Raw genomic sequence first — 9,539 nt, 5'->3', positions numbered from 1 at the left:
TCAATCTAATAGGTACTATGCAAATGAGTACTACACAAAGAGTCTAGATCCCCTCCCGGATTGTTCTCTCTTTAGGGTTTTAAACCACACAATAGGAGGTGGGGTAAATATTTAAAAAATTAGAAATAAAAAATGTTGGTGGGCCCCACATGGTACTGTGTGGTTCAAAACCATCGAGTGAGCAAATCTTTCTCCCTAACGTGAAGCTTATCCAGATTAAACAAATATTAGGGATTACAAACACTCCGGATGCCTTTGATAATTATCTCTCTTTTTTTTTGGGCGGGGGGGGGGGGGTGGGGTGGTAAGAAAATGATTAATTCACCACAAGCAGGAGAGGAAGCCAAACAAAGCTCAAGCAACCTCTCAGAGGAACATGGGCATGTTGTTGGGCTTCAAACCAAAAGGGCCATACTGGCTAGTAGGTCCACTACATTATACCTTTTAGGACATACATGGGCTTAGGTACATTCATGGGCTTAAAACCCAGAAAATTTTCAGCCATGCCTTTGATAACAGTCTTGGGCTCTTGGGGAACAATTTTGATGAAAAGAACAGATCAACAGGACAGTTTTGATGAAAAGAACGGATGATGAGTCCAACACTTGGCAAAAGGGGGGGAAACCTTACCATGTTGGTAGTTACCAATGCCTCTTTAGTGGCGGAGCTACCCTAGGGCCATGGCCTCCCTCTTTCCACCTCAAATTTTCTTTTTTAAATTTGTTAATAAATGTTTTTTGGCCTTTTTTCTTTAATTTTTTGGTCACTTGACCCTCTTTTCGATGAGAAATATATGCACGTGGCCCCTCCTTTATTGGAGAAAGGTTTGGGAAAAGATAATTTGGTAGAAAGGTCATTGGAGTTCTCGAATGTTGAATCTTGACTTTGCCTTGTACCTTTCGAATCATAGGTTCGACTCTTCTTAATGGGGTATTTAAATGATATAAAACTACTTGAGAATGTAGTCAGCCAGGCGTAGAACACCCTTGCCCTAAAAAGGACATTAAATTATTTTAACTTGAATGATATCCAATGGCTTTAGGTGGCAAATTGACATATAGATGTATGATCCTTCATCAGTTTACCAAGTGGACTCGTATAACTTGCTAACGTGACTACTAACAAAGGGTTGGTCAATCAGTAGACCGACACCTATTAGTGAAAAAGTCACGTATTCGACTCTCTCTATGTAATATGTAATAGTCTCACCTTGTAATAGAAAATCTCTAACGTAATCAAAAGGCATTAAGTGAGAAAAGGACTTGGTTTTGATCTCTAGACCAAAAGGGAAGCAATTAAAAGGATAACAACGCGGAGGTAACCTTGTGGATTTGGATTTCCTCCAGCCAGGTGCATGGTGCACGGTGCACTTTAACTTTTCCCTCTTAGGGCCCACCTGACCCAGGTGGGAAAAGTTAGGTTCACCGTGCACCTGTGCAGAGGATGTGTGGACACTGGGCTTGTCTTCCTTGCCCCACATTGGATTCCTTTTCTAAGAATTCAATTCCAGGTTAGCGACCACACCTACCTCATTAGATTACAACATCCATGGTGGTTGGCCGTGATCGAGGGAGCCGCCAACAACTATGAAGAGATATATGTGGATCTAAGAAGAACACAAAAGGCTGCAAATATAATGAATGAAGAGCGAAAGTGACAAAAACCAAAATCCCTCAATTCAAGAAGATCCAAGTGGGGTATCCAGAATCCTTATCAATTGCTTCCATATTCATTTAATAGCTCTTATTGATCTATATCCATCACAAACTCAGAGCATATATATTCAATGGATCTGCAAAGTATAACTTCCGTCACTTCTGCCGGCTGTTTTCTCTTTTAGGTAAACAGCAGTGAATTCAACGGTGGATCCCATCATCCATAGCTTAACGGTGTGTAACGGGACTAACGACGATCATATAGTTCACCTAAACTCAACTTGCAAGGGAATATTTTGAATTTGGAACCGCATGTATTTCACTCATACCTTCTTCGTGGTGCAATTTAATTTTGCTGCAGAAATTATAGAAGAAGAAAGAGAGCGATTTAAGACGAAGAGCAGAGGGGAATGGATCCCATTTATTACATTCATACTTCAAAATATTTAAAAATATATGAACACAAAAAGCCTCATTCTCTAGGTCGTTACAACTTCTTGATCAAAGGGTTAAGGATTAATTTAATAATAAAAACAGTTTATGGTGATTCTTGCATGGAGAAATAAAAAAATTATCTCATTTCTCAGTTTTTATTTTCCATGGCTTTTTAGCTTTTCTTCTCTACTAGCCGTTAGGATTTCAAGTTCTAGTTAATAGTGTCACGCAGGGACAACAAAACGTGCATGGCTGCAGCTCAAACGGTTTACCATAAAGCCTGCATGCATGCAGATCGATTAAGAGAATATCTAACTCTCACAGAACCAGAGATGGAAATCGGGTTCCTACTTAAAAACAAAACAGAAAAGGGAAAGAACCAGAAGACTGATGGAAAACAGGGTGAGCAGAGTTTCATCAGAAGTTATTAACGCAATGAGAGTCTGAAGAGGATCCAACTCCTAACCTCTCTCTCTTACTCACTTTAATGTCAACGGACTTCCATGAAGAAGTAGCAATTACTATGTCACTTATACATAGTGATAAAAGTATCAGGAGGGAATAGGGATTGGGTTCTTCCATTAACCAACCCTTCTTGTCTCATCATCTCTTCTGAGAAATTTAAATACTGAATCATCAGAGGCACGGAGATACCGTGCCTGCAGAAATTGAAGGCAGCCTTCCTATCTGATATATAAAACCCAGACAGACATTTCTGCCGTCCTTGCTGCAACACCTGCGTTCTCCTTCCCCCACTCATTTATTTCTCCATTTCTGCTCCTCTCTCTCTCTCTCTCTCTCTCTCTCTCTCTCTCTCTCTCTCTCTCTCTCTCTTCCAATTATTACTAACCCTTGAGGCTTCATCTCTGTTTTGTGATTTGCAAGTAGTGCAATGGGTATCGTTATCTCCACCTATATTCTTTGTTGTAATAAATGTGTGAGCTTATGATCAACTTAACCCTATGAAACATGGATCCATTTCCAACGCGGCCAACGGCTAGTTTCATTGAAATAAATGACAAAGAGTTCCAAACAGAGAAGACACTCTGAACGCGAGAACAGGCTGGATCAGAATTCAGAACCATTCTCAAACGCACAGCTGAAATTAACAACCTGATCTGATGAACCCTAAAAGCTAGTTCATTTTGATCTTTAGGGTTTAGAATAGCGTGTAATTCAGCAGCTCTAACAACAAAGTACAATGGACTCTTCGTCACTTCTTTGAAAAGCAAAAATGAGATCCAACCTCATGTGAGAAGAGAATCTTGAGTGGTGACTCTTTACTTTCGCAAGATTGCTCACAAAAACAGTGCAGCCTATGGTCTAGATCGAAACTTGTGGTCGAGACGAAATCTCAACCACTTGTCTTGCAAAAGAGTTTTTTTTGAGTAAAGTATTAATTGCAAAATCAGTGGTAAAGATTTCGTCTCGACTACGTTTCGATCTCAACCATAGGCTGCGTTGTACTGCATACTTATTGCACAACACCCAAGTAGAGCTCCTAGATTTGTATGCGCACCATTGGGAAACCAGGTGAACTTGAAGGGCAAATCACATATTGTTGCCGAGTCGCCAATTGAGGAGACTCCCAAAATCGGGTTTCCATCTTTTCTAAAGGGTAAAAATAGAATCATGCTTGCTATCCCTTTTTTTGGTTTTTCAATTTCTTCTTCAATTTTGACAAAAACATGTGGCAACTACTCTATCAGAGTCCAGCAAATAGCACGTAAATTTGTACGTAACACTCTTAGGCCGCCAAACAGACCGTAGTGGGACCTATCACATGTGACGGCTTGGATGCACCATGCCCAAAGCTTATATCATTTGAAGTAATCTCAATGTTTGATTCTAATGGGTGGTTTTTTTTTCCTCTTCTGGTATAAGCTTGATTCTAATGGTTAATTTCCGATTTCAGGGTTTAGTGATATGATAGAGATGGGCCCTATGGGCTAAGGAGTTAATATGGGAGACATAAGCCCAGTTCCTTATGTGGTTGCTAGGGCATCTCTTCGTTGTTCTGCTCGTGTTGGGAAGTCGTTGACACTTCTTAGGGATTATGTTGTGTAAGGTAGAGAAGCATAATTCAATTAGTGAGTGGGAGTGTTAGCATTTGTGGGAATTGTTTTGTGTAAGTGGGAATGTCGATGATTGTATAGGATTGCTACCCTATAAATAGGGGATTGTGAATAAAGAATAAAACAAAGAGTTTGTATTATCCCTCTTTTTTGAGTCTCTGTTTCTAACTCTTTCTCTTCTGTTCCTCCGTTCTCCTTTCTACGGCAAGGAAATTCTTGTCATGCAACAATTGGTCCGACCTGCCGGATAACGATAGCGGAGGGAACTAGATTTCAACAGCTCGATGAGGTAGTGAAGCAGCTTGGAACAACTTTGATAGGGCACGGGGAGAGACTCATGGCTCTGTAGACCGCTGCCACTGAACAAAGAGAAAACTTGTCAAATCTAATTTTGAAGATCACTTCGATGGACGGAAAGTTGGAGAAGACTTTGTGGTTGTATTCTTCGCCAGCATAGCGGTGGAGAGCAGGAAGTTCGTCAGAACCTGATACTCCGACGTAAATTGGAGGAATCCAAATGCAAATGATCCAATTTGACTTTCCTCGCTTTGACGGGACAAATTCGGTGGGATGGACGTTTAAAGCTGAGCGATTCTTTGAATATCATGGAACGCCTAATGCACAATGCTTACAAGTGACATCTTTTCACACGGATGGAGCTGCACTTCAATGGTATCAATGGATGCACAAAACTGGACAGTTTAGAAGTTGGACAATATTTATCAAGGCTTTGGATCTCCAATTTTGAGCATTGTCATATGATGATGCACAAGTTGAGTTGACCAAAATGATACAGACTACTTCTGTAGTAGAGTATCAGTTGAGGTTTGAGTATTTGCAAACCGTATAATTGGAGTTCCAAATTTGTTTTTGATCATCTGTTTTGTATTGGGATTGGAGTTGGAGATTTGACATGAGATTATGGTAAACCGACCTACGAAGATGGCAGAGATGGTTGGACTTGCAAGGTTGTATGAGTCAAAGTTGCAAGAAATTCAGAAAGGATATTTGCGGCCTATACAAGTGTTGACACGGCCACCATTGTTGCCAACCCCTGCAGTACTTCCGCTTAATAAACCAATGCAACTACCAGCACCCCCAAAGACTACTTTACCTATCAAACGCTTTACTCCGGCCAAAATGCAAGTAAGGTGTGAGAAAGGCTTGTCTTATAATTGTGAGAGGAAGTTTTCTCCTAGTCATAGATGCAAGGCGGCGTGACAACTATTGCTCCTGGAGTATGAGAAGGATGATGAAGAGGAAATCGTTGGTGGATCTGAAACACGGGAGATGACAATTCAAGTGAGTGGTTCCTTGGAAGAGTCGGAGATAGTGATAGTTATGTCTTATCATTTGCTCATCGGAGAACCCTTGCTGACCACTATACAATCCACCTGGTCAATAGCAGGTCAGTTGGTTCAAATTCTTGTTGATGAGGAGCAGCACGAATAATTTCATTCAGAATCGGTTGGCCAAACGTTTGGGATTTGAAATTGAGGAAGTCTCAGGAATGTCGGTTTTGGTGGGAAATGGGGAACACATGCAGTTCCGAAGGTATGCTTCAAACATTCCTCTTGTAATTCAAAATTATCAATCTTACATGTTGCCGGTTTTTGGAGCGAATATCATTTTGGGAGTCGAGTGGTTGGTCCATTTAGGACCGATTATTCTTTATTATCATAAACTAACCTTGCAGTTTGAGGATGCAAATCGACCGGTGGTGCTTAGAGGGGTGACAATGCCAGTTCCAACCCAATTGCATTATCATGGGCTTAGACATGGATTGGAGGCCCAAGATTATGTGGAATTATTCAAAATAACTATGGAGAAGGGGGCCACATCCAACGTTGAAGTACAAAATGAATTGCCTATGGCAATGGACAATAACCCAGATTTGCTTCGTCTCCTCTAGCGGTATTTTGTGGTTTTCGAGGAACCTCAAGGGTTGCCATCACAGGGAAAGTGATCATATTATACATCTCCAACCGGGTTTTGCTCCTATGAGTGTTACATCGTACATATATTTGCATTTTCAAAAGGGTGAAATTGAAAGACAAGTGCAAGTAATGTTGGATGGTGGAATTATACAGCATAGTATAAGCCCTTTTTCTTCGCCCATGCTTCTAGTAAAAAAAAAAGATGATACTTGGAGGTTTTGCATAGATTACAAAGCTCATTTCCGATAAATTTCCTATTCCTACAATTGACGAGTTGTTTGATGAGGTTTATGGAGCATCATATTTTTCGAAGCTTGACCTCACTCTGGATAGCACCAAATTTGCATCTGTTCTAAAGATGTGCCTAGAACTGCCTTTCAAACACATGACGAACATTACAAATTTCTTATAATGCCTTTCAGTTTGACGAACGTGTGCCGTTAACATTCTAGACACTGATGAATGAGGTTTTTCGCCTTTTCCTTCATAAGTATGTGCTGGTATTTTTTGATGACCTCTTGATGTATAGTGCTACATGGAATCAACATTTGAAGCATTTGGCAGCAGTACTTAAGACATTACAATGACATCAATTTTTCAAAATGAAGTAAATGTGTTTTTGGGCAGCAAGAAGTTGAGTATTTGGGACATATTGTTATGGGAAATGGTTTGAAGGTGAACCAAAACAAGGTAGCAACGGTGTTGGGATGGCCAATGCCTAGCAATGTAAGGGAAATCGAGGGGGGGGGGGTTAGGACTTATTGGTTACTATCTCCGTTTCATCAAAGGATATGCACATCTAGCAGCACCCTTGACCAAGTTGTTGAAAAAGGGGACCTTTAGTTGGCGAGAGGAAGCCCAACGAGCTTTTCGGATTTTGCAAGAAAGTCTTACCCAAGCTCCTATTTTGGCTTTGCTGAATTTTCAGATTCCTTTTCTGTTGAAGACTGATGCTTCAGGCAGAGGTGTGGGGGACAATATTGTCTTAGGAAGGACGTCCTATGGCTTATTATAGTAAGAAATTGTCCAATCATCTTCAGGCAGCTTCCACTTATGCTAGGGAGATGTTTGCTATTAAACAGTTTGTAGCACAATGGAGACAATATCTTTTGGGAAGGTGTTTTATCATACACACTGAACATCAAAGTCTAAAGGAGCTTACCATGTTATTCAAACACTTGAATGACATTATTGGCTAACTAAGTTGTTGGGACTTGATTTTGAGATTCAATACAAACCGGGAAAGGAGAACCAAGTTGTGGATTCCCTTTCTAGAGCACCTGATGGTTTGTGTTTCACTTTTACATTTGCCATGTTGCCTTCAAGCTTCTTGCAAACATTGAAAATAGAGACTACTACTTCTCCGAAACTCCAGTCAATTAAAGAAGAGCTTGCAAGGAATTCATTGCTATATTTGGGTTATAGAAACAAGGATGGATTGTTTTTCCATCATTCACTGATTGGTTCTACAACCCAATTCGTCTTTGAAACTACATCTTTCAAGGAATTTCAAGATATTCCAATTGGGGGCCATGTTGGGTATCACCGCACTTTGAAGCATATCTCCACAAATGTCTGTTGGAAGGGCATGTCATGCGAGATAAAGGATCTTATGGCACAATGTCATGTCTATTTGCAAGTCAAGCCTTCCAACACTAATCCAACAGACTTTTGCAGCCATTGCTGATACCTATGAAAGTTTTGGAAGATGTTGCAATGGACTTCATAACAAGTTTGTTAGTGTCCCTGGGGAAGACAACTATATTGGTGGTTGTTGACCGACTTACCAAACATGGCCATTTTTTCCCTCTATCACAAGGGTTCACTAGTCGGTGGGTGGCAAAGGTATTTTAAACTGAGGTCATCAAGCACCATGGAATTCCCAAGTCTAATGTTTCAGATTGGATCCTCTATTTGTTAGTAATTTTTGGATGGAGTTGCATAGATTGTAGGGAACCACTTCGGCATTAAGTACAACCTACCATCCCCAAACCGATGGGCAGACTGAGGTGCTCAGTCGTTGTTTGGAGATGTACTTGCGAACTTTTGTTTCCGATGAACCACAAGAATGGGTGAAATTTTTGGCTTGGGCTGGATATTCATATAACACTGCCTATCATTCTGCAATTCAAACTACGCCATTTGAGGAACTATATGGGTGAACACCCCCTATTCTTAGATGATATTTGCCAAATGCTATAGAGAATGCCATGGTCGATGACCAATTCCGCAATAGGGATCAATTACTTGCAACCTTGCATCAAAATTTGGTGTTTGCTTTGGGTCGTATGGAAGCTTTGGCTGATCGTCGTCGCCTAGATTGAGAATTTGTTGTGGGTGCTTGGGTGTATCTAAATGCGTCCTTATCGGCAGAATTTTGTTGCCTTACGATTGAATGCCAAATTGGGTAAGCGGTTTTATGGGCCTTTTCAGATTATTGAACATGTTGGGAAGGTGGCTTAACGCCTCGCACTGCCGAAGGGTTCTCGCAGTCACCCTGTTTTTCACATTTCTGTGCTTAACTTTGTGTTGATCAAGTCGAGGAGTCGGCTGTTCCTCCTGCTTTGCTTCCACAAGAGCTTGTTCTTCTTGTTGTAGTGGGTGTTCGACGTGTTTTACGTGCTAGGCTCTCTGTTGAGCAGCTATTGGTGCAATGGGCTTATATGCTTTTGGAGGATGCCACCTAGGTTGATTGTGAGGAATTCCAATGTCATTATCATGCGTTCAACCTTGAGGGCAAGGTTGAGTTCCATGGGGGAAGGAATGATACGGTAGAGATGGGTCATGTGGGCCAATGAGTTAATATGGGAGACATAGGCTCAGTTCCTTGTGCGGTTGTTGGGGCATCTCTTCGTCGTTCTGCTCATGTTGGGAAGCCATAGACACTTCTTAGGGATTATATTGTGTAAGGTAGAGAAGTAGAGTTCAGTTAGTGAGTGGGAGTGTTAGGGTTTGAGGGAATTGTTTTGCGTAAGTGGGAATGTCGATGATTGTATAGGATTGCTACCTTATAAATAGGGGATTGTGAATAAAGAATAAAACAGAGAGTTTGTTTTATCCCTCTCTTTTGAGTCTCTGTTTTTAACACTTTCTCTTCCATTCCTCCGTTCTCCTTTCTACGGCAAGGAAATTCTTGTCATGCACAAAAGTTCATTTTCCCAAAGAAAAAAAAAAACAATGATCTTATGCGATAATTGTTTGTCAAAGTTGGGCATTTTTTTTTTCTAAAAAAAAAATTATTTGAAGTTCATGTAAGCCAATTTACATAAAACTTTGGCTACATTTTTTGGGTAGCTCATTTTGATTCGATTCCTATTGCATTAGTTATAGATTTTTATTCAGGATGCTCCTATCTTATGGTGTGATAATATTGAAGTTACCTATCTCTCAGTTAATCTATTGTTTTATACTAAAAAAAAAAACATTGAAATAGACTC

The sequence above is a fragment of the Hakea prostrata genome, chromosome 1 (genome assembly GCF_041222555.1).
Source record: "Hakea prostrata isolate BN-2017 chromosome 1, UWA_Hpros_2, whole genome shotgun sequence".
Lineage (NCBI taxonomy): Eukaryota > Viridiplantae > Streptophyta > Magnoliopsida > Proteales > Proteaceae > Hakea > Hakea prostrata.
This window is presented reverse-complemented; position numbering follows the sequence as displayed.